The 21,246-nt window shown below is 44.0% G+C and overlaps 1 protein-coding gene and 1 long non-coding RNA gene across 2 annotated transcripts in view; one reads left to right on the top strand and one right to left on the bottom strand.

Annotated features, from left to right (window-relative positions):
* The window catches only part of CCBE1 (collagen and calcium binding EGF domains 1), a 96,514-nt gene that overhangs the window by 31,704 nt on the left and 43,564 nt on the right, over positions 1 to 21,246 (top strand). The gene's annotated exons all lie outside the window — the stretch shown is intronic.
* On the bottom strand, positions 631 to 3,880 carry LOC135289735 (uncharacterized). The gene is made up of 3 exons (XR_010352456.1): positions 3,619 to 3,880; positions 1,125 to 1,287; positions 631 to 919 (listed from the first exon to the last, which is right to left on the bottom strand). It is a non-coding gene; the product is annotated as an uncharacterized LOC135289735 (long non-coding RNA).

Raw genomic sequence — 21,246 nt, 5'->3', positions numbered from 1 at the left:
AGTCCTGAAGATCTGTGAATTTTCCCCTAAATGATTCATGTTGGATTCTACCCTTCATATCTCAGTCCTGAAGTGAACATTGTGAGACAATTGAGTTAATTTCAATTATTAGCATAAGGGTAAATATTATCTTGCAGGAGCATTGAGGTTACTTCTGTTTTGTGCATGAACATTTAGCATATTGTATGCTAATGCCAGAAGGTGTCCTGGAAGCTGGGTAAACTTGGTGCTCTTCATGTCACCAAACTTAATATGAAAAAGTATTCTCTCTTAACTCCAATTAGCAGAAATGTCTATTTAATTTGTTTTTATCATCAGAAGCAAATTTAAATTCAAATTTCTGATTTCTGAAGTTGGATCTGAAATACTTTCCAAGCTTAAGAAATAATTTTGATGCCTAGAAATAGGAAGAAAAATAGTTTGTGTCCAACGATGCTTATTTATAAAGACTTTAAAATCAGGGTAAAGAAGAAACAATGTAGTTTTTGTGACCTGAGACTTTGGCACCCACCCAAACCCATTTCCATGCTGAGTCCATCCATTATACACTTTGTCAAACCTTTCATGTAATCCCACTGTCTCTGCTCTTAATCTTAAAAAAATAGCCCTTTGTTTTGCATATTACTCTGGAGGATAAGGAATAGGAGACTGTCTGCAGTGTTGTCAAACCTGGGTGGGCATTTTAATGTGTCTTATGCATTTTTTTTTGTTGTGTAAGGGCATTTGCTCGGTGTGCGTGGGTCTGTGGGGTGTCCATTGTTTATATCCTCTGCTGGTGTTATCTCCGAATTCCTCTCCTTCTCCAAGGGAGTAGATTTCCCCACAACAACTTCTCTTCCAGGCTCAGAAAATCTGACTTTGTGGGGCCACTGGCAAGGCAAGCAGCTCTGCTCGTGGGCTGCCAGAGGGGTGAGTGCTCCTGCAGGGAGAAAGCCTATATTGAGATTTTTTTTTTTTTTTTTTTTGAGAAATAATAGGAAAATTGCAGTTCCTCAGGAGGCAGGGGGATGCCTGGCTGCTCTGCCAAGGGCAGATCATGCACGCCAGGATGTGCAATTGGGAACCGAGTCTCTGAACAGATTGAAATCTGCAGCCTCCGCTTCCACTATGATTTTAACCCATACCTTGTGAGTTTCCCTGTTTTCTGTAAAGGGGAACTTTTGTTACAGACACTGCGTGCAGCTGTTTATTGCTTTGTGTTGATGCAATAGGTGATGTCAAGTCCCAGTCCATATCTTTGCATCTCTCAGGAGGGCCAGACACATTCAGCTGTCAAAATATCACGTTCTGGTGAGAAGGGAAAGGAAGACAACTTTAAGTCCTGGATTTGCTGAAACTGTGTGTCGCCTATCCCCTCCATTTTAGCTCATGATCTGAACAACCTCCCTTTGCTCCCTGTGTTGCTGAAATGCTGAAAAAAATGCAGGACCTTAGACACTCTGTTATTTTAAGCTTAAATCAACAGTAAACTCACCCACATTATGCAACTAAGAGCTGCATTTCATAGATTAGTGAGTTTGTATACCATTAACATTTTTCCAGCTAACTACATTCTTCTTTTTTCGCCTAATATCCATAGTTCCAGGGTTATGACTGCTGATACTCCACAACATGTCGTAGGAAATATTTGGAATTGTGGTTGGGTTGTTATGGAAGTGATAAAAGGATGGGTTACTCCACGTCAGCATCTATCCAGAAAAGCAAAAGTTATCAGTTGGTTGCCTGCAAGTCTCTTGTCAACTCCTTATACATTTCTTTTTTGCATAATTTATTTTCTGGGTTTTTTCACCGGTAATGCTATTGTCATTGTGCCAGCTGAAATTATTTTATATCTGCAGGTGCAGCTGGTCCCTGGGATCATTACAGGGCCTTTGTTTAACAATCTGCCTGTAACTTGGTCACGCAGTGCCAGCATTTTGGTCCCATGTCCCTGTTTTTTTTCCAGGAATGCCTGTTAGAGGATGGTTTGCTTTTTACGAGCCCGCTGATGGAACAAAACAGAGCTGCAAGCCATTGCCAGAGTGTATGTGAATATTGAGGCTTAAGCCACAAGAAAGCCAATCATTTTGAAGCTGCAGCAGTGGAAGCTCTCTGTGTTTCACCCCATGAGGGCAGCTGAGGTGACACTGCTGAGAGTGGACAAAGCCTGGTGTGGGCGTGGGCTTCAGCTGTGGGATCTGTAGGAAAATGCTGTTGGGTAAAGGTGTCTTCACTTCTTTAACTGGAGAAGGTTCTTTGGCTCCTGTGCACAGAAGTTGCCTGTGCCTGTTTTTTGGTGGCTCCTCCCCACTCCTGTGTGATGTGATTACTCAGAGGACTGGGTGAGCAGGCTGCAGATGCTCCTAACAGGACTCTGCAATGACAATTACTAAAAACTCAGCACTTTTGGCACCTCCTGTCCACTAAGCTGCAATGCCACAGCCTAAAGTGCTGCCTAAAAACACCAGTATCATTGAGTTAAGTGGTGCTGATGGTACACCAGTCCCAATATGTCACCTTCACGAGTTTCAGTTTTCTCCTCAATATTCTGCTGCAGTTCTCGGTCATTTTTCTCCAGTTTTCAACAATTTCCAATTCAGGGACTTCAAGAGCAGGAGACATCTTCTATAAATTCAGTAATATTTAGTCAAAATAATGGATTACTCTTGTGTGACTTAATTAAATTTCCCCTTTGACTGAAGAAATTGTTATGATCCTTTGGCAAGTAGCTCCACTGTTTAAATAGCCATTGTGTGGGTCCGGCTGTGTTTTGGTTTATTTCATTTGTACCTGATTCTTACTAATTTCATCTGATGCCCCCTGTTTCCTGCAATAAGCCAGTGATTTAGTATCAGATAGCACAATGCAATCACACATTTTGAGACTTTTCAGCCTGGCAGGCTCCAGAATATTTTACAGACATTTATCTGGTAAAAGTTACTCCACCACAAAAGGTTCCCATAAAGTTTCTGTTTCTAATCCCTTGTATTTCTTAAATCTTATTTCTGGGACAAACATCTCTTAAAACATATTTTCTGTTAAGTAAAATGTTTCTCATTTGTAGTGAATTAGGAAAGAAATTATTGAGGGATGTACTTCCATTGAGATTTTCTGCAGAAGCAGGGAGGAATTGTGGCCAGATTCAGTACAGGCAGGTCTACACCTACAAAGCCTGGGCTTGTTTCTGCTGGCACAGGGTTGGTTGGCCTCTCATTTGGCTCCCCAAAATCTCCTCACCTGACTGGTATGGCATTGTTATGGGTTTGTGGCTGATTTCTAGCCTTATCCTGACAACATTTAACCACTGAGGTGATGCATTTCTTTCCTCCAGCCCTGTTGTTGGTTTCTGTGCAAGGCCTGTGGCCTGTTCTTGATCTCCAAAGGGCCTCACTTTGTGTGCTTTGGGTTGATGTATGGAAAGCTGTACAGTGCCAACAGCCCAGCTCCAGGGGTTGATCCCCAGCCTGGGGCAGCACTGCCTTGTGGCCATGGCCAGGGCCAGTTCCCTGCGTGGGTTTAACCCTGAACATCCTGACCAGGATCTTTCCAGGGATCCCAGGAAACTGTTTCACCACTCAGTTTACACAAAAACTTTATCCTCACCACCCCTTTTTGCCCAAAACGTGTCCAACAGGTAACCTGCAGGCTGTTTGGTTCTCATCCCCACTGCTGGGCCTGACGTTGCTGAGGCCAAGGAGCAGCTCTGCAGTTATCCATCCTCAGGCTGGTGTACCACCATGCTGGGGCCAGCAGAGAATGTGGGGACCTCTTCCCCTTGTCAGCTTCCCAGAGAGGTGGGAACCCATCAAAGCAGCTGCTGGTCCAGCATCTGTCTGGGCTGGGTGTGCACTGGCCATCCCTGGGACAGATGCATATGGAGGTTAGGAAAGAGGGGGTGGGCCTCGTGTTAACTCTCCAGAGATGTGTTCTCTGACACAGGCATTTTCCATAGGTGGAAAATGTACACAGAACAGAGATCATGGGATTTACTGATAAACTGTAGGAAAAGGGAGAGCTGGTGAAATGAAGACTTCTTATCTCTGCATGATGTGGCACGCAACCCAGGATATAAATTATGGTTTTCACCAAGTACTACTGGAAAGAATGGTCCTGAAAAGCAGAGGTAAAGCCCATCAAGCATGCTAAGCAGCTGTGAGCTTTTTAACTAAACTCAGGATAAGTGGCTCCTCAGATAACTGCTTAGTTTGAATATCTGTCAGCTGTGGATGTCATTTGGGTGGAATATTGGAGGCTGAGAAAAGGGCTTATTTCTGTACTTTCTGGGATGTCCTCAGGGTGGCTGTGAGAGGCTGGATGCTAATGAGTTCAGCAGCTGCTGGGAGTGATGTTTTCCCACTGTCAGCATGGATGCTCTGTTACCAGGCTGGGTGTCTTTAAAATGAAGGATGACTATGGTGGATAAAAAAACTCCTCCAGTCTTAGTGGGATTTTTTTTTTTCTTTGTCCATTCTAAGATTTCAACCATGCTCTTACCCACTCGTTTAATTTTGTATGAATATTTGACATCACATACATAAACTGCATATTTTTTAGGCTCTTGGAAGCATTTCTTAAGTTTTGTTAATGCCCAGTATTGACCTTGCCAATGGGTTGTTATCCCAAGTGCCATGGACACAGGCTGGTGTGCCAGCAGGAATCTGCAGGGCAAATCTCACATTTCAAAGGTCTCTTTCTGATGTGGCCATCCCCTCTTGTGATTACACAGGATAAATAACCCTCTGCAGACCAGATTTTCTGAGAGGTTCAGAGTCAGGTTGAATTGTGTTTTCCCCCAAATAAGAGTTAGCTTTTATTATTTCTAGAGATTCAAGCCTGTTGCTAGAAAAGTAATGCTACTAGTTTATCTTTCTTGAGGCAATGTAATATTTTCTTGGCTATGTAACTCATCTTCCTGTGCAGCGAACAGATGTTCTCACTGGATTCCTCACATCTCTGAGGTCTTTTTCCTGGATGTTTTACATTCAGTTAGAATTTATGAATGTGTATAAGCTCCTTCTGGGATGTGCTGTTTCTTCCCAGCAAGTTTCCCAGGGCGCTGGGATGTCTGTTGGCTTTCTGGTGTCTCTTGGACTTGTGTGAATGCATCTTTCCAGATCACTTTGCCTGCCAAGGATCTTCCCACCTTATGCAGCTGGGAATTAACTTGCATTAATTATTCTTAATAGCCAGGGCAGGTCATTATCCTACTATTTCACCTAATGTTGGAAACTGCCAGCGTTTTCATTCTGAATGTTTCTCTCTATTTTTTAACTTCTTGGCCTATAACATAATGTCAGAAATGACAAAGAATCATTAATTTTTACATCATGATGCATGTGACATAATGAGAGGTGGTGCTTTGCTGGTCCTTAATCTTTCATCTTTGATATGCCAGGGGTTTTTGCAGGCATAAATATATGTCTGTCTCTCTGGATCAATTTTAAGGTACTTCACTTTTCTTGAAGTTGCAGCTTTTTGAAGTTGAGCATCTGCCATCTGTACTGTGACAACCTGACATGCCTGCACTGCTCCATGAGCAACAGCAAGTACAGCTAATCCATGCCATTCCTCATACACTTTTCCAGTTGAACATACACAAACAATTTGAACAGAGACTTCAGCTTGGCAGTATTTTGGTAATAACTCTGTGCATGGGACAAAGCAGTCTTCTGCTATGGGATTACCTCATGGGAGAAGTCCTTTGTTTCATTCCAGTTTGGCCTTAGAAATATGCTTTGGTTTAGTTGGTGGATTTCTAAAAATGAAGCTCAGACAAACAGAGCAATGGCTTAGACAAATGAGTTGTAACAGTTACAGTTGTTCCGTGCAGCTTCTTCATTATCATAGCTATGGAATAAAAAAAAAAACTCCAACCATTTGTGTTTGTTTTGGTTTTATTTACAGCACATGCCCGGAACTAATTCTTAAAGCTACTAATTTAAAATAAATGTTAAGCTCATGTGTTTACAGTCAAATGTATCATTTTAGAGTGTAGTGGAGTTACCTATCTTCCCTGTCTGTTTTCTCTTTGCCTCCCCTTATGTTATCTAGAGAAGAGTGTGATATGTGTTAAGGAGATCATTTATCTACTCTAAAAGATTAAGAAAACTTGGCAAAGGGAGACGTGGGCTGCCTGCACTGACTGCACACAGAGGATGTGCACTGGGCTGTCCCCCCTCTCCCATCTTTTATCTCTCCTGGTTCTGCTGTGCTGGCCAACATCTATCAGATCATGAGCTCTAAAGCCATCATCTTGGCACCTTTTCAGGCTCAGACTTTGTATTTCACTTCTCAAAACTTCTCAGCACTTCTAAATCCCAATTTGGAGTCAGGAAGAGATGTGTATGCTCAGTGCTGAGAAGATAGAATGCATCTGTATCTTGTTCAGGAAAATGCTGCATTACCTCTTTTAGAAAGCAGACTATTTGGTTCAGGAGTGGGTCTTTCAATCACATTTGACCATCTTGAATCCTTCTGGAGTTAACTACAGCTGCTGGGTGTCATTAGGCATGTTGCTTTGGGCTAATCCCAAAGGGATTTTGGTATTAGCCCAAAGCAAAATCTAGGCTCTCGGCTACCTAATGAATTCCAGATCCCAAAGTCAGGCATCCAGAGACATCTAGGGAAAACAAAGGACCTGAATGAGGGAGCACCACGGAAGCCCATGGGATGGAGAGGCTGCCTGAGCAAACCAGTGGCAAATTTTAAGATGTTGCTCAGTGCTGCACTGTCTGCCTGGAGCCCTTTCCTGCAGCTTCGGGATTCTTCGGGATTGCAGGCACCTTTTTTAATGGGGAAAGTGGAAAGATACTTGTGATGAGCCCTTTTGGACAGTTAGAGTGTCAACTCCATCATGGGGTGCATGGACAGGGGCAAGGTGCTGGTGCCCTTCTGCTGTGTGTCCCTGTGGGACTTGCACCCTTAATCCCAAAATATATCTCAGCTTCAGTGGGAAGATTTGTCCAACTGCTTTTCAAAGGACTAGGCTGAGTGGGAAAAAAAAAGCCTCATGGATGCTGGATATCAGCAAGTCAACATTTAGACACTTGGCCTGTGAAGCTGTTTTAGCATAGCCATCCCCAGTGCACAATACAGCCCGTCAGTTCACAAGGCTGAAATACCTCTGCAAATAAAAAGCAGCCATGCTGGCAAACAGTCTTCAAAGGTAGCGAAATAATCCCTAAGGGGAGATCTGCTTTTGTGTGGAATTCCCCAGCAGACGGCTGGGAGATCTTAACAAACAAGGCCTTTTAAACTGCCATGTTCTTTGAAGCCTGAGTGAGCATTCATTCATTCGGCACAAAAAGCAACAGTAAAGGGGGGGGGGGGGGGGGGCAAGGGGTGGAAGGGCTTAGTCAAGGTGAAAATGAAGTTGGGTCTTTCCCCAAAGCCACTGTGGGTACGAATGAATTGCTTCACTGGAGGTAATAAAAGATATGTTATCCCACATTTAATAAAAAGCAACACTGAAAATACAAAGAGATCATTTCAGGCTCCAGTTATCTGACGTTTATTGCACACAAGCTTTTCTCCAGGACAGAGACCCAAGGAGTGTATTGCCCTTTGAAGTGTGGGCTGTGTGGCCACTTGCCCATTCGCTGGTTTATGGCTAAATCTCCTTGAAATGACCCACTTTCATCTTTCCAGTGGTGGCAGGGGCCTCTGCAGAGGGGAGAGGGCAAGTAGGTTTCTGTATGTGTGCTGGGGACAGAACCAGCACTGGAGTGCTTCAGCCCTGGAGTGTAGGTAGAAAGGAGGATGCAGCATGAAGCAGAGGCTGGGCTCAGGGAGATGCAGAGCACACACAGCTTTGAGAAGTCCTGCCAGAAGTGGCAGGACTGTGGGGACCACAGGCTTTGTGGTGAAAAGCGCTGAGCAGGACTATTGTGGCATGAGTGTCTGCTCCCTTTGACAGGGAATAGCACAAACTGGTCCTAATTTTTGCTTACCCCACTAGTATTTTCAGCTCTTGTTAGAAACCATTGAGTTATCTCTAGTGGTTAGATCATAGTATTTGGAAAAACAAGTTTCCTGACAGTGCACTTCCTGCTAACTAAGATACTAAACTCTGTGTAAGAATCCCCACTAACATCAACAAGCTTTGGACTGGGGCCATAGTCCACTTCCAGGCAGTAATAAGCTCTGCACATTTTTTATATCAAAAGCAATTATTTTACAGATGAGATGCAATAAACTGTCTGCGAAGTTTACCTTTGTAATGCCATATAGGCAAAAAACATCAGCGGACTTGAATTGCTGTAATTTTTAAGTCTTCTTGTATGAAACAGTAATGTACTTTTAAATCTTATCTTACATTTCCTCATGCTAAAGCTTTTTGCACCAGCCTCATGTCTGCCAGCAAGCCCAAAAATTTCCAGCAAATGGAGTGGATTAAGATAGTCTTTTTTCAAGGAACTGTGTTGTGAATGTTCTTAAAATAACATCTTTCTTTCCTCAAAAAGTGGATTGGTGTGCTGTGATATCATTGTGCAGTCATGACTTTGAGAAACAAACTTATTTATATTAATAAAAAAAAATTTCAGTTGAAAGTGCTGTCAAAACAATCTCCAGGAAAGTCATTGTTGTGGACTGGAAAGAATGCTACTTCACATGTGTTTAATTATTGGGGAGAAAAAAATGAATCTTGCCTTGCATCACAAAAATCAATCTGCAATAACAGGAAATCCTGAGCCATTTATGCAGAGGTTCCTCTTTCATTGTAACTGGCAATTGGTTCCAGCTTCTAAAACCTGTCTAATTCTCAACTGCTACAAGAATACTGCCTCAGCTGGATTATCCACAGCAGTGCTTTGATTGTGATCCTGTTTTAGTGCTGTAAATCAAGACCCCCAGCCACCAATGGAAATCACTTGTTGGTATGTAGGGATGCTCTGTTGCTTTTAGCTTATGGTTATATATCAGTTGAAATAGTAAATCCATTAACAAGAGGATGATTATTATCCTTCCTTCCTCAACCTGTGCATGCCCATGTTTGCATAAGCAAAGGGAGTAAAAGTGAGGTCTGGATTGCTTTATTTGTGCCATCCCAGCACCCTGCATTCCCAGCTCTGGTGGAGGATGCTTGTACAACACAGAGCAGGAGGAACAGCTCCTTTGCCAAAATGTTGTGACTTTTAGGGTAGAAAGACAGCAAGATGAAGATAAAGGACCCTGGGATAGTGCAAGGGAGCCACACAAGAGTGTTAGTAGTATGTCATGAGTGAAGCCTTTTAAAATTTTCTGTGCATACAACAGCAAAGGGATCAGCCAAGGGGCTACACAGCAGCTAGTGCTTCCCAAATGCAAGACACAGGGATTTAAACAAAGACTGCAGGGTCTCCCTGGTAGTGGGCAGCTTCAACCCTCTCATCAGCTGTCTCATCTCTGTGTCTATATGACACCTTATTTGTTACCAATTTATGCAGTGTCTGTATGGCACCTTTTTGACCTCTGTAGGTCATTTAAGTAGGAATTATCTTCACCAGCTCCCATTGCATGTTTAGTGGTTCTTCTGCATACCACAAAAGTCTAACATTGATGCATGTACCTTAGCATCAATGCTTTCAACCTTGTCAGTGGATTTATTGTATTCTTTTTGCATTCCTCTGTGTGCTCCTTGGATTTCTCTTTCTGATCTGTTCCCTATAATTTGTGGGGATTTCTCGTCCTCTAGTTTAGTTTTCTACCTGTCACAAACACAGAGACAGAATGCTTCCTTGAAAGACTTCAAAATACTAAGTTACTGGGATCTTAGTGTAGCATAAATCTTGCTCAGGGAACTTCTCAGAAAGAGCACTTGATTCCTGCATAAAAGTTGTCAGGAGGCACCATTGCCCAGATGCCTGCAGTGGGATGAGGTGAGTCTGCTGTGCTTCTCATTTCACACACTCCTTCTGGCCCTGTGCCACTGCATGATCCATTGCCACCAATTATCTTAAAACTACTTCTTGCTGCCCTAAAAATATACGGAAGCTCTCCTTCATGACCATATCCACATCTTCAAGAGTGATTCCTACTGTCTATTGGTCAGTATCTTTCCTGAATTCAGCTTTGGCTGCCTTGGGGAGACTTTGGGAACAACCAGATCCTCCACCCTGATGTTAATCAGCACGTTGAAGCACACAAGTAGGGGCTATCAGCTGGGCTGTGCATCCTGGGAGAGTCTCTAGCTGTCCAAAATGCCCTCCTGGACCCCCTTTGCAGCAGTTGAATACTGTGCTGTGAAGTCAGCTAGCAGGTGGGTCCGGCCCCACATTTCTTCCTGGGCTTTTTCCCACTGTGCAAAACCATGGTGGGGAGAACATGACCACCCTGGAAATTAATGGTGGGTCTGCAGGCAATGCTCAGCTGTACCATGGCTGCAGCCACAAGACAAGCTTGAATTTTATCCTTATATCAAAATTATAACTTAAATTATAACTTAAATAATAGATCTTAACCCCCTGCTTTGCAGCCTGTGAGTTGAAAGGCAAGCACTGGCTGCTGTCTTCCAGAGCAAAGGCAGATGTCTTCTTTATCACTGTTTGATTGCTAGCTGAAAATTAGAAGAGAGAGAAAAGTCATCCCCAGGTATTCGAAGTGGCTCCAGGGGAGGATGATCTCTGACTATTTTCAGGTTCCTTATGAAAGGCGTGCACACTGCAAACCTTGTGCACACTGCTGTGTGCTCTTCTACACTCCCTAAAATTCATGCTCTGTGCCAGCTGCCATTGTGATTTTGAAGGATCATTTTCCAGGCTTTTACATGATTCACGTACAGTTTCTCCTTCCTTTGCCTGACCCAGGTCCTCAACCTCAGTGTTGCTATTCATTTCCTCTGATGATATTCTCCTGTATATTTAGAGAAGAGCATGACTGTCTCTTCTGTGTTTACCTGCAAAGGCATGCTCCTCATGCAAGGATGTCATGAGGAGCAATCTCCTGCTTACAGAGACATCTTCTCTTCCTACACTTTGCCAAGGAGTTAACAGTCTGTGTCCAAATGCTGTCCTGCAGCTCCAGATCAACCACATCTACAGGCAAATCAAACCACTGACTGGCACAACTTGGAGAGTTGAACTGCAGCTATAACGAGATCACAGCAGGGCTTGCCTGATGTCTTTATTCATCATTAAGCTACAGAACCCCCTTTCTGATATGTGGATTCTGCGCTTGTTTACTCAGGGATTTATTGGTTTATCTGCGCTGTGAGTCACTGCTCTCTGTTTGGAAAGCAGATGTGTGATGCTGCCCTGTGGCGTTCTCAGAGCTGGGCATGGGGTGGCTCCACACTGAGCTACACCAGCAGCTGGTGGCACTCAGCTGCTTAATGCTTTTTTAATGCAAATGCTCACAAAACTACTTCACCTCAGGTCTCAAATTGCACACATGGCATCTGTCTATATTTACATATCATGTCCAAAGGCAGGGGGAGGCCTGGACTGTTGCCATACGAACTTACAACATGAAATTGTCCTTTTATGAGCTAGATTGAAAACTGGATACAGGTTTTCAGTGCCACCAGTCCTGATGTCCCTAATGGGTGGCATTTTTGGAGGGGTTAGCATTACCATTCTGCCACGTTTGAAAACCAAACCAATAGTATAAGCACGGAGAAAAATGACTGACTGCAGTGTGTAAATGAGGCATTGCTAGGTCAAAAATAACCCATGGAAACAAGACACTGTCATTTGCAGTGTATGTGAAAGTAAATCACAACAACCAGTCTGGTCAAATCAGTACTGGAGAATGCATGGATGGTTTCTCTGCTGAAATCAGTGGGTGAGCTCAGGAGTAAATTACAGGCACTGAGAGTAGCAGGAAAACAGGCTTAAGCATTTTGTTTCTAGGGGGGAAAAGAAATCTCATCTTATTCAGATACCCATTTTTAAAAGCAAAGATTTGACATTCAAGCATAAATTAATCTCTTAGCCACTGCCACCAAAGATACCTGAGTTATTTGGCAGCACCACAAGCCTGGCTGTGGTTTGGCAGCACTTGTAAATTCTCAGTCCTCTGGAGAGCAAGGCCTATCATTCATCCTGCTGGGAGCAATCCCAAGGGATCTGGGATTGGTTGAGCCCCACAAGTTGGGAGCAGAGGCTAATTGTATTAAAGAGTTCACAAACAAAAGTGTCAGAAAACAGGAAATAACAATACTTAGGGCATGCTATCTCCTGATTTAAGGGCTAAAATAAGAATTTTAAAATACTTTGTTGCCTGAAACATTTATTTGTAAGAAAACTTGAAATGCTCTTTAAATTATCTGGGATTTTTTTTCTATTGAGAATGTTATCAAAATTGACACAGTCATGGAAAACATTTGAATTGCCATTAATCAGCTTTTTTCCTGTCCTGGATGGGTCTACCTGGAGTTTTTGACCTAGCCTGTTCAAGTCAGAGACAAGCCACTTTGAAGGGAGATCATGAGCAATAGTTTAAAAAATGGGGTTTAATTTTCAATGGATGTACACATACATAGATTTATTTACGTGACACTGGGATCAAATTACTTTGAAAATTCATTGAATTAATTTTCTTTATGTTATAGCACAGAATAAAATCTCACTTCTTTGTGGAGCACAGTTACAGAAAATACTTCAAGCAGCCCCATCCTCTCAGTTATTATCTACGACATGATTCATTTTGTGAGTAATGTCCATGTTGGGATCAAGTCAGAGATAACACAGTGGTTAGGGGAGACTCTGGAAGATGGCAGGAAGGAATAGTTTGGAATAAAACAAGTTGCACAGCACCACTGCAAAGCTGTTGTGGCAGGAGCCTGTGAATGCACCCTGCCTGACTTACTGAGCATAATCCAAAATCTTAGCATCAACAAAGTACTAATAATAATTTTCCTGGGAGCCTGAAACACACCATTGTTGTACATAAAGAAAGGAAAAGTAAATAAAGTAACTCCTATTGTAGCTATTTTAAAATGCTCAATCTGGAATGCTGCTTTTCAAAAATACTCTCTTTTAGATTTTTGAGTGTGTGTGAACTGATTCCAGCACTCTTGTAGTCGGTGCTGTTCAATCAAAAATTGGTAAGATAATAGGGGTAATCCCTTTCCTGCTCTAATTCTACTGATAATAATTTAATTATGTCAAGAATAGCTGTTTTAATTAGTGCATAATAAATGAGGCATTAATAAGTCCCTGAACATCTTGGATTGTGGACTTCCATAGTGCATGTAAGGGTTTGTTTTTTTTAATTCTATGTTAGTGGTAGTGCATGTTTGGAAGCAGTGGTGGTCTGACACCTGTGTCAGTAATTCTTCAGATGAGATAGGGAGATGTATTAAAAATGCACCCTACAGTCTTTGAGAACAAAGATTGTCCATGGCGTCACTGGCCTTCATCACACTTTTTGAGGTGTATCTAAAACTCTGGATGGGTGACAGCTAGAGGCACAATAAAGTAGCATTTTTGGCAACATCTGACATGATTGAAACAGCCTGTGTGCTCACAAGAAGCCCAATCCTTTTTTATTTACTATTTTTCCTCTGTTATTTATAAAACATTGCAGCAACATAAATATCCTACAAGAGGATCTTATTGCATCCTGTTTAAAATAGTTATTTTGCTGTGTACAAGCCGTATTTCCTGGACACTCAAAACCGAATTTGCCGGCCAGATTTGGCCCAGTGCTTGTAGGAAGACTTACGCTGACAAACGCAGATAAACACACGTCTCTTGAGTGCCTGTAGTGCTTGACCTTGGGCTGTAATGCACCTTTGCTGGGGGTTCCCTCAGGGGTGCTGCTAGATGGGGCTTCTGATTGATTCTGCTGAGTTTTACCAAGTTGAAGCATCTCCATCACGAGTGGTGCAGTGAAGCTGCCACGGAACACGCGATATTAAACGGATTACCAAAGAGCCTTCCTGCTGGCTGAATGCTCGCCTGCCTACCTCCTGGAAACGAGCACAAGAACATTTTTTTGGGAAGGGAAAAGAACAGAGTGTTTCCAGTGAAGTATCATAATTTGTCCCCTAAGGGTTCATTGAAGAATATTCTTTAGAGTAATTATTTTTCATTGGGATAAGAAAGGCTGTAGAATTTCAGATGTTGTGTGGTTTCTGGAAAAACCCCAGCTAGTGAACAAACTTTCTTTTCTCTTTGTGGCAAAAGCTTATTATTCACAGCAAAGAATTCAGCCTGACAAGAAACTCAGATCTGACTTCCATTTTAATAGCCCTCCTCCTCCTCCTGCCCTCTGCTCTAATCTGGCAGACTTTCACGTTTCTTGCAAAGATTCTCATTTTACCACAAGCGTAATTTCAAGATGCAATAACATTGTTCTCTTTATTGGGTTGTTTTTGGTTGTTGCTTAGCTAGCAACCCAGGCTGGCACTTCTGGTCCCTGACGTGACTCACACTGGAGGAATGCCCCGACTGAAGAATTGCCCCAGGCCAGCAGTGGCTTTCCAGCCTTGCCGGGTCAATGCAAGGTGTATTTGTGTCCCTTGCATCCCCTCTGCTGCCGCCCTGGCATACCAGTAGTTGGATTTCATGGGTAAAGGACAGCAGGAGAAAACTACCTTCAATGCTAGAGGAACACTTGACCCATTGAATCAGAAAGTAGGGTAGAAATGAAGGTAGAAAGAGAACCATTTGTCTTGCATTTCCATGGGTGCAATCTAGGCCGAGGTGAAGTGGGCAACCTGGCAGCACCGGAATGCTGAGCATCTGAAGGGCAGGGAGAGTGAGTGCCTCTGCCTTCCCGCCTGCCCACAGCTCCCTGCTCTCCTCTCCCACCAGAGCAGCTTTGGGCTGCCTCCATCCTTGCACAAACACAAGGCCTTGCTGGCCTGTCACCCTCAGTTACGGCCATGCAGCTGATGGTCTGCGCTCATTAATCATCGCGGGGAGGAATGCTGGGGAGGCAGCTGTGCAGTTCTCTCTCTCGTGTCCTTGCTGATACAAGGTCTTCTCACATTCTGGTATTAAAAACATGACTCCCTCTTTATCACTGTCTGCAGACAGGGCACAGCTGCGGCCAGCAGCACCAGTTGTCCTGAGGTTCAAACAGGCACAGCCTTTCACTACCCCCGTTCCACGTTTGTGGGTGCAGAGGACAACCCAGGTGGAGATGTGTTTCCTACACCACAGCAGTCATGGGCGCAGGCACAGAGAAAGCCAAGGTGAAAGCTTCAAAGGAGATACAGGTTTCTGTGGCTTAATAAAAACAAGAAGAGGTGAGCTCTGTGCAAGACCCCAAAGATGGGTGAACACCATGGTGTCCCCTCCACCCCGCCAAGGCTTGAGACACTCAGCTCCCTGCAAGACTAGCCCTGCAGCTAGTAAACACAGACAGTAAGTCTTGGGTTTCCCCCCTTGCTCTTGTGTTTTCGCTGCCAAGCCCAAACTTTATGTGCAACAGATGGAGCCAGTCTGCAAACTCATAGTGCCTGCTCATCTCCCAGGCTTGACCTTTGCATGTAGAAAATGGCAGAGAATTCATATGAGCTATTTTAGCAATCTCTGGCAACTTGATTGATTTTTAAAAGCTGAAAAACATGTTTTGCATTTAAAGCAGAGTTCATTAGAATAGCTGGGGTTGCTTAGCATTGCAGTGATGTGTTTAAAAAGAAAATTAAAGAGAAACCTAATAGTATAGCTGGCTTTCTGTGTTTGCCAGAGATTTGAGAAATATATTAAATATATCTCAGCACAGACTCAACTACAGGAACTTCTTAAAACTCACTTTGGAGTAGTGGCAGTGTTACTGATCTTTTAAAGTAAAATGAAACAGGGCTAGCTGTGACTTTGCAATATCATCAACGTGGGAGCTTCCTGTCCTGTGGTTTATGTTTCCCCTATTATCTAACAGCATGAAGAGAAAGGAGATGAGGAGCAATGCCTGACAATATTCTGTGTGCAAGTGTGTGAAGAAGAGAGGGAAGAAAAGGCGCTGCAATGTTCCAGGAGGTACCCAGGGCTGCAGACCCCACACACGATGATTGCACAGGAGAGGAAGTCCTTCATGGAGGTGGTGAATGGATGAGGCCATGCCAAAACATCTCTGCACAAGGCCAGCATCCCCAGAAGTAGTATTTGTCCAGCAGAGAAGGTGGGGTGAAAGGTGAAGTCCTCTTTTCTCTCCCTTCTCATACAGAGAGGATCAAGAGGTTTTTTTTCTGTACGACCCTTTGCTTTTTGGAATGCCGGAGAAGAGCATGTGGAAATAAAGCAAGGGCTGCAGAAGGCAAAGCCTGGGGAGAGCTGCAGCTCACCTTCCAGTGCTTTCTGGTACAAAAAATATTTTAATTTGTCTTCTCCCAAGATGCCTGGCTTGGGACCTCAGTTTGCATTTACTGTAGGAGGGACCACTCACAGCTAGATACAGTCAGTGGAGCCAGGTTTCAAACACAGAAAAGCACAAAAACTGAAAAAGCAGCCTCTTTTGAGCACAAACCACTCCACAGTAAGTGGAGATTTTAAGTTGGTTGGTTGGTTGGTTGGTTGGTTGGTTGGTTGGTTGGTTGGTTAGTTGGGGGTTTTTTGTGTCTTAATCTCCCTGCATTTCAGCTCACTACCTGGCAAAGAAAGGAGGAAACTCCACAAATTTCACAGAACCTGCTTATTTTTGTGCATATATAGAAGAGTGTGTCTAGCTCAATACATAAAATTTGTGATATAAAATGAACTGTTAACAAACAGCTCTTGGACAACACATTCATTTTTCCAACTGATACAATCCTAATTCTGACTGAGCAGTCATGTTTTGACTTTTGTGCTAAATACAGGGTTTTTAATCCTGTAATCTTTCCTCTTGGCTGCAGTTGCTGATCTCCAATCTGAATCCTATAAAATGGTTTTTGGAAATGTATGCATGCTAGTAAATTTTCTTTATCTCTCATAGCAATAATACTTTCAAAAAATGCCATAGCACAGATAAGCACGTGCTGCACATGAATCTGTCCTTAGCTGACATGTGGGTTTGAAGTGTTTTCTTAGCCCCTTGGTAAGATCACTTCGTGTTTCCTTTGCATCTCTTTGTGCTTGCATCACTCAAGAATTTATTGCGAAAGGTGAAATGTCTCTTCCAAAAACACAAAACCACAGATCTTCAGTCAAATGCTACAGGGAAGTCTGCAAGTTCCGTGCAGACCATATAACTGAATGAATCATTTGAACTCGGTGAATGGATTTTCTGGTCACTCCTGGGGTCCTTCTCATCTGCACTGGGTTATTTCTTGTGAGTTCTTCTCATCTCCTGTCTGATATTGTTGTCACAAATGTCCAGCAGCGAGGCAGCTGCCGGCCTGAGCACCCAGCAGCAACTGGCAGCATTCCTACCTCCCTCTTTCCTCCTGCAGATCAACCCTGTCTTGTTTGTCCCGGTCCTTTCTGAGCTTTACCTTCATCTTGTGGGGCAGATAGAACAATCTTGCAGGATATTTTCAGCTTTGAGAAAAAACAGCAGTTCTTGTCCTCTGCAGCTCTTTTGGCCTGCATTGTGTCGTGGATGCCACCGTGTCTCCTGCAAGCTGCTGGGATCTCTAAAGATGCTCTAACCCCTTGGAAGAGGAGAAATAATAAGCAGCACCTGAAACTAGAAACATGCTGGTTGTGGCACGGCTGCTATCTGTGGGGTTAACATATTTTATCTGGTTTTTTTCATCTGCACAGAGGACAGCCTCAGAGCAGTCCTGTTTTCTTTGGCTGCTGTGCTATCACAGAGTTGTGCTTCTCACCAGCATTGCCTCCAGCCCTGTCCCTCTTTTGGGTCTAATGCTTTTGTCAAAGTTTCTTCACTGCTGATATTTATGTGGGCCAGAATGTGCTTAGGAGAGGCCCACAAAGATTTATATCCTATCATCTAAAGCATGTTTTTGGAAATAACGGCATAATTAACAAGGAAAAACTCCCTTCTGCAACAAGGCAGCTTGTCGTGATGGTTAGCACAGTGACCAGCAGCCACTGGTGAAATTTCAGCTCTTGAAAAACGACTGCTATATTTTTGATGTAGCTTGGCATGCGCCTCCACTCAATCATCAGAAATATGTTGAGGCATAACCCATGTTTAGCTAGAAAAGGGTGTCAGTACAGCCATTAGCTCCTTGAGTTATATGTTTTTGGATGATGCTTTAAGGATTATTTCTTGATTTTGGTTTCTGAATGTGATGCTGCTAAAAATATCAGCAGTTTTCTTGGAGTTTGCAGCATGTTGAATTCTCAAGTGAAAGCTGAAAGTTGCAAATTACTTGGGAAAACCCGCAGTATCTTGGGGATCTGAGCTGACTGGGGTCTGGGGTTGGGCAAGCACTGATTGCAGTGGTTTGTCAGTCACTTCAACGTGAGCATTTGCCACAAGAAATGCTGGTCAGAGAGAATGCTGTGAATTGCAGGCACTGCTGCTTCTGTCTGCACCACAGTGCTCAGCAGTGCCTTGCTGGGCTGTTTTGTTTCCCCACAGACCAAGACCAGTGACTGTGGCTGTCAGGAGGCGACGGCTGTGTTTGAGGGTAAGGACTTGGTGCAAGCGCCTGCTCCTTTTGCATGCAGTGATCTGGAGTAGGGGAGGTCCCTACTGATGCCAGGGCTTTGCAGTGAGCCCTTTCATCGTGCCCACCGTGTGGAAACCCGTGAGAACCGTGTTGCAGGGCTGTGCAATAGGGTGCTTATCTGTGTGGGTACAAGAGTGTCTGTCTCTGGAGTTTTCCCAAGGAGAACAAGGGCTTGCCTGTTTTCTTACACATTTAACTGTGCCTCTGACTGAATGTCCTGTGTCAGGGCACACTGCTGCCTCCTTTTCAGAGCTGATGATAAAGGCCTTCTGACCCAGACCTTGGTTTTGGTCTTTAGAGGCTGTCTCTTATGCCCTGTTAGTATTACTCAGTGTAGCAAAGCCACTACCTCACAATGTTTTCTCAGTTGCATTAGAACTCCTGGCTGTTTTTTAGACTTTCTGCCAACCCTACATTTCCTCGGGTGCCATGTCAGAAGCAGACAGGTGTTTGGAGAAGCTCAGCCCTGGAATTGTTCCACCTTCCAATGGCCAGAACAGAGGAGCAGAAGCCCCTGGGTGGAATCTCTACTCCGTAGCTCCAAAGCATTAAGAGCCATGAAATCAAGGCTTTTTGCTTGTAGAAGTGCTGTTTTATCCATCTGTATCTGTCCAAGTGCACATGTGCAGCATGTGCTGGTCCCTGTGGGCCCCCTCTTGCACAGTCCTTTAGAGCAAATCCCAACCTGACCCATGGTTCAGCTGGGATGAAGTACAAACTGAAGTCCAGGCATTGCAGGGAACATCTGCGGGTAGAATCAACACTGCAACAGCCTCCTCAGTCCACACTTACTTAGCACCTATAGGTTGAATTACGAAACATGGAGAATCCCATCACATACTTCACACATTTCCTGTTGACAATGAAGCTGTGGAAACAGGCTGGTATCCATCCCCACTGGAAAAATTCATGTCAAGGTTTCATTCCAGGAAAATCATTTGGGTCGTTCTGTAAACTTCACTGAGCTGATCTGTAACCTTTTGTCCAGCTGTGCCAGGGACTTGTAACACAGCTGGGGGGAGGCCTGATCCCCTCCCTGCACTTCAGAGCACTCTCCAGGTCAGGTATGATCCAGGAATGCAGTTGTAATCCTCTTTTGGTTAGAGACCATTTAGCTTGCTGTGTGACACTGTAATTACTGCTCCTTTCACAAGAGAGAGATTATGGCCATGTGGTTTTCCTTTCAGAATTGGGTCTTGGTTTCCATTTACAAGTGGTTCTTGTAAACAGAGTCTCCCTGCTTCATTTTGTTGAAAAGCTTCTTGTCATAACACTCGGGGGGCTGCTTTATCTTGCTTTCAAACTAGCCCAGGTAGCTGGCTAGGCTGAGAGTAAGCTGCTCTTCCTCAGCATTCCTGCTTGCAGCAAGAGCTTCAAAGCTTAGGACAGAAGGAAGTGGCCTCAAGTTGCACCAGGGGAGGATTAGTTTGGATAGTAGGAAAAATTTCTTCAACAAAAGGGTTGTCAAGCACTGGAACAGGCTGCGGTAGAGTCATCATGCCTGGAGACATCTAAAAGACAGGTGGATGTGGCACTCTGGGACATGTTTGGTGGTGGCTTTGGCAGGGCTGGGTTAATATTTGGACTCAATGACCTGGGAGGGTGTTTTTGTGTGAGCGTAGATAAAACTCTGGCAGGTGACAGCACAAAAGCAGCACGAGGCAGGATTGGTGCTGTGCCTACCAACCATCTGCAGCTGGCAGCATCTGTGCCTGTCTGTGACAGTGGGGACAGGCAGGCTGGTACTTGTGGGGCTTGCTTAGCCCTAGCCCTTCCTCATGGATCTGTCTGAGTCCTGTGTGAACCTCCTTCATCCTCTAGCCTCCAACTCACCCCAAATATTGCAGCTTAGTGTTGCAAGAAAAAGTACTTGTTATCTGGTTTACTTAATTCTGCTGCCTCATCATTTCCTTGGGTTATCTTTGGACTTTATGAAGTGAGACATGGCACAGCAATGCTCCTTATCTGCCTGCTCCCCGTCATTCTGGAGTTTCAGCCCATTGTTGCACCTCCCTTTCTTTTCTTTATTTTCTTTTTTTTTTTTTAACATTGAAAACTTGCTTTATTTGCAAATTTTCTTTGTAGACTTCCATGCTTTTGAACATTCTGTCCTTTTTCTCCAGACATCTGAAGATCTCTTCCCCACTCCAGGGTCTGCCTTTATTGGTGTCTTCTGGTGAGCTCTTTGGGAGATGGGGATGCAACTCACTTTATGTTTACAATTGCCTTCAGGTGTTTTGTCCCAGCCCTGTAGGTCCTGGGAGCATCTTTCACCTGCCTGCAAGCTGGTGGGTTACAGACCATCAACCCCAGTCTGTTTAGGGGCTGCAGTGAAGGGAGGGCTGCTGGAGCCTCAGTTTCCTGGGTGATGCTGTGTGCAGGATGTGCAGCAGCCAAAAGGTGAGGAAGGGGTACCTAGGATTAGCCCATCTCTTAGGGTATCCCTGTGCAATGGCTCTCTGTGCTGGCTGGGAGAAAACTGCTGTCTCCAGATATGTTGGTGGCAAGGGAAGCAGGTTCCTGCAAGGAGGGAGCAGCTCTGGGGTGTCACCCCAGTAACAGGGCTGCCTCATTGTTCTCCTGCTTTCATAAGACAGTGCCATTCTAGGTAATTAGGAAATGCTAAACAAGAAAAGTGGGTCCTTTTGGGGCCCCTGTGCAGTCCTGCAGCAGGAAGATGCTGAATTTCCCTACAAATCAAAACTTGCCTTTTCAGCTCATTCTGCATGTGTTTCTGGCTTTCAGTGCAACAGGAAACTTAAATGTTGCCCTTTTTT

The sequence above is a fragment of the Passer domesticus genome, chromosome Z, assembly GCF_036417665.1.
Source record: "Passer domesticus isolate bPasDom1 chromosome Z, bPasDom1.hap1, whole genome shotgun sequence".
NCBI lineage: Eukaryota > Metazoa > Chordata > Aves > Passeriformes > Passeridae > Passer > Passer domesticus.
The sequence above is the reverse complement of the archived record's forward strand: the minus strand, read 5'-3'. Positions and strand labels throughout refer to the sequence as shown.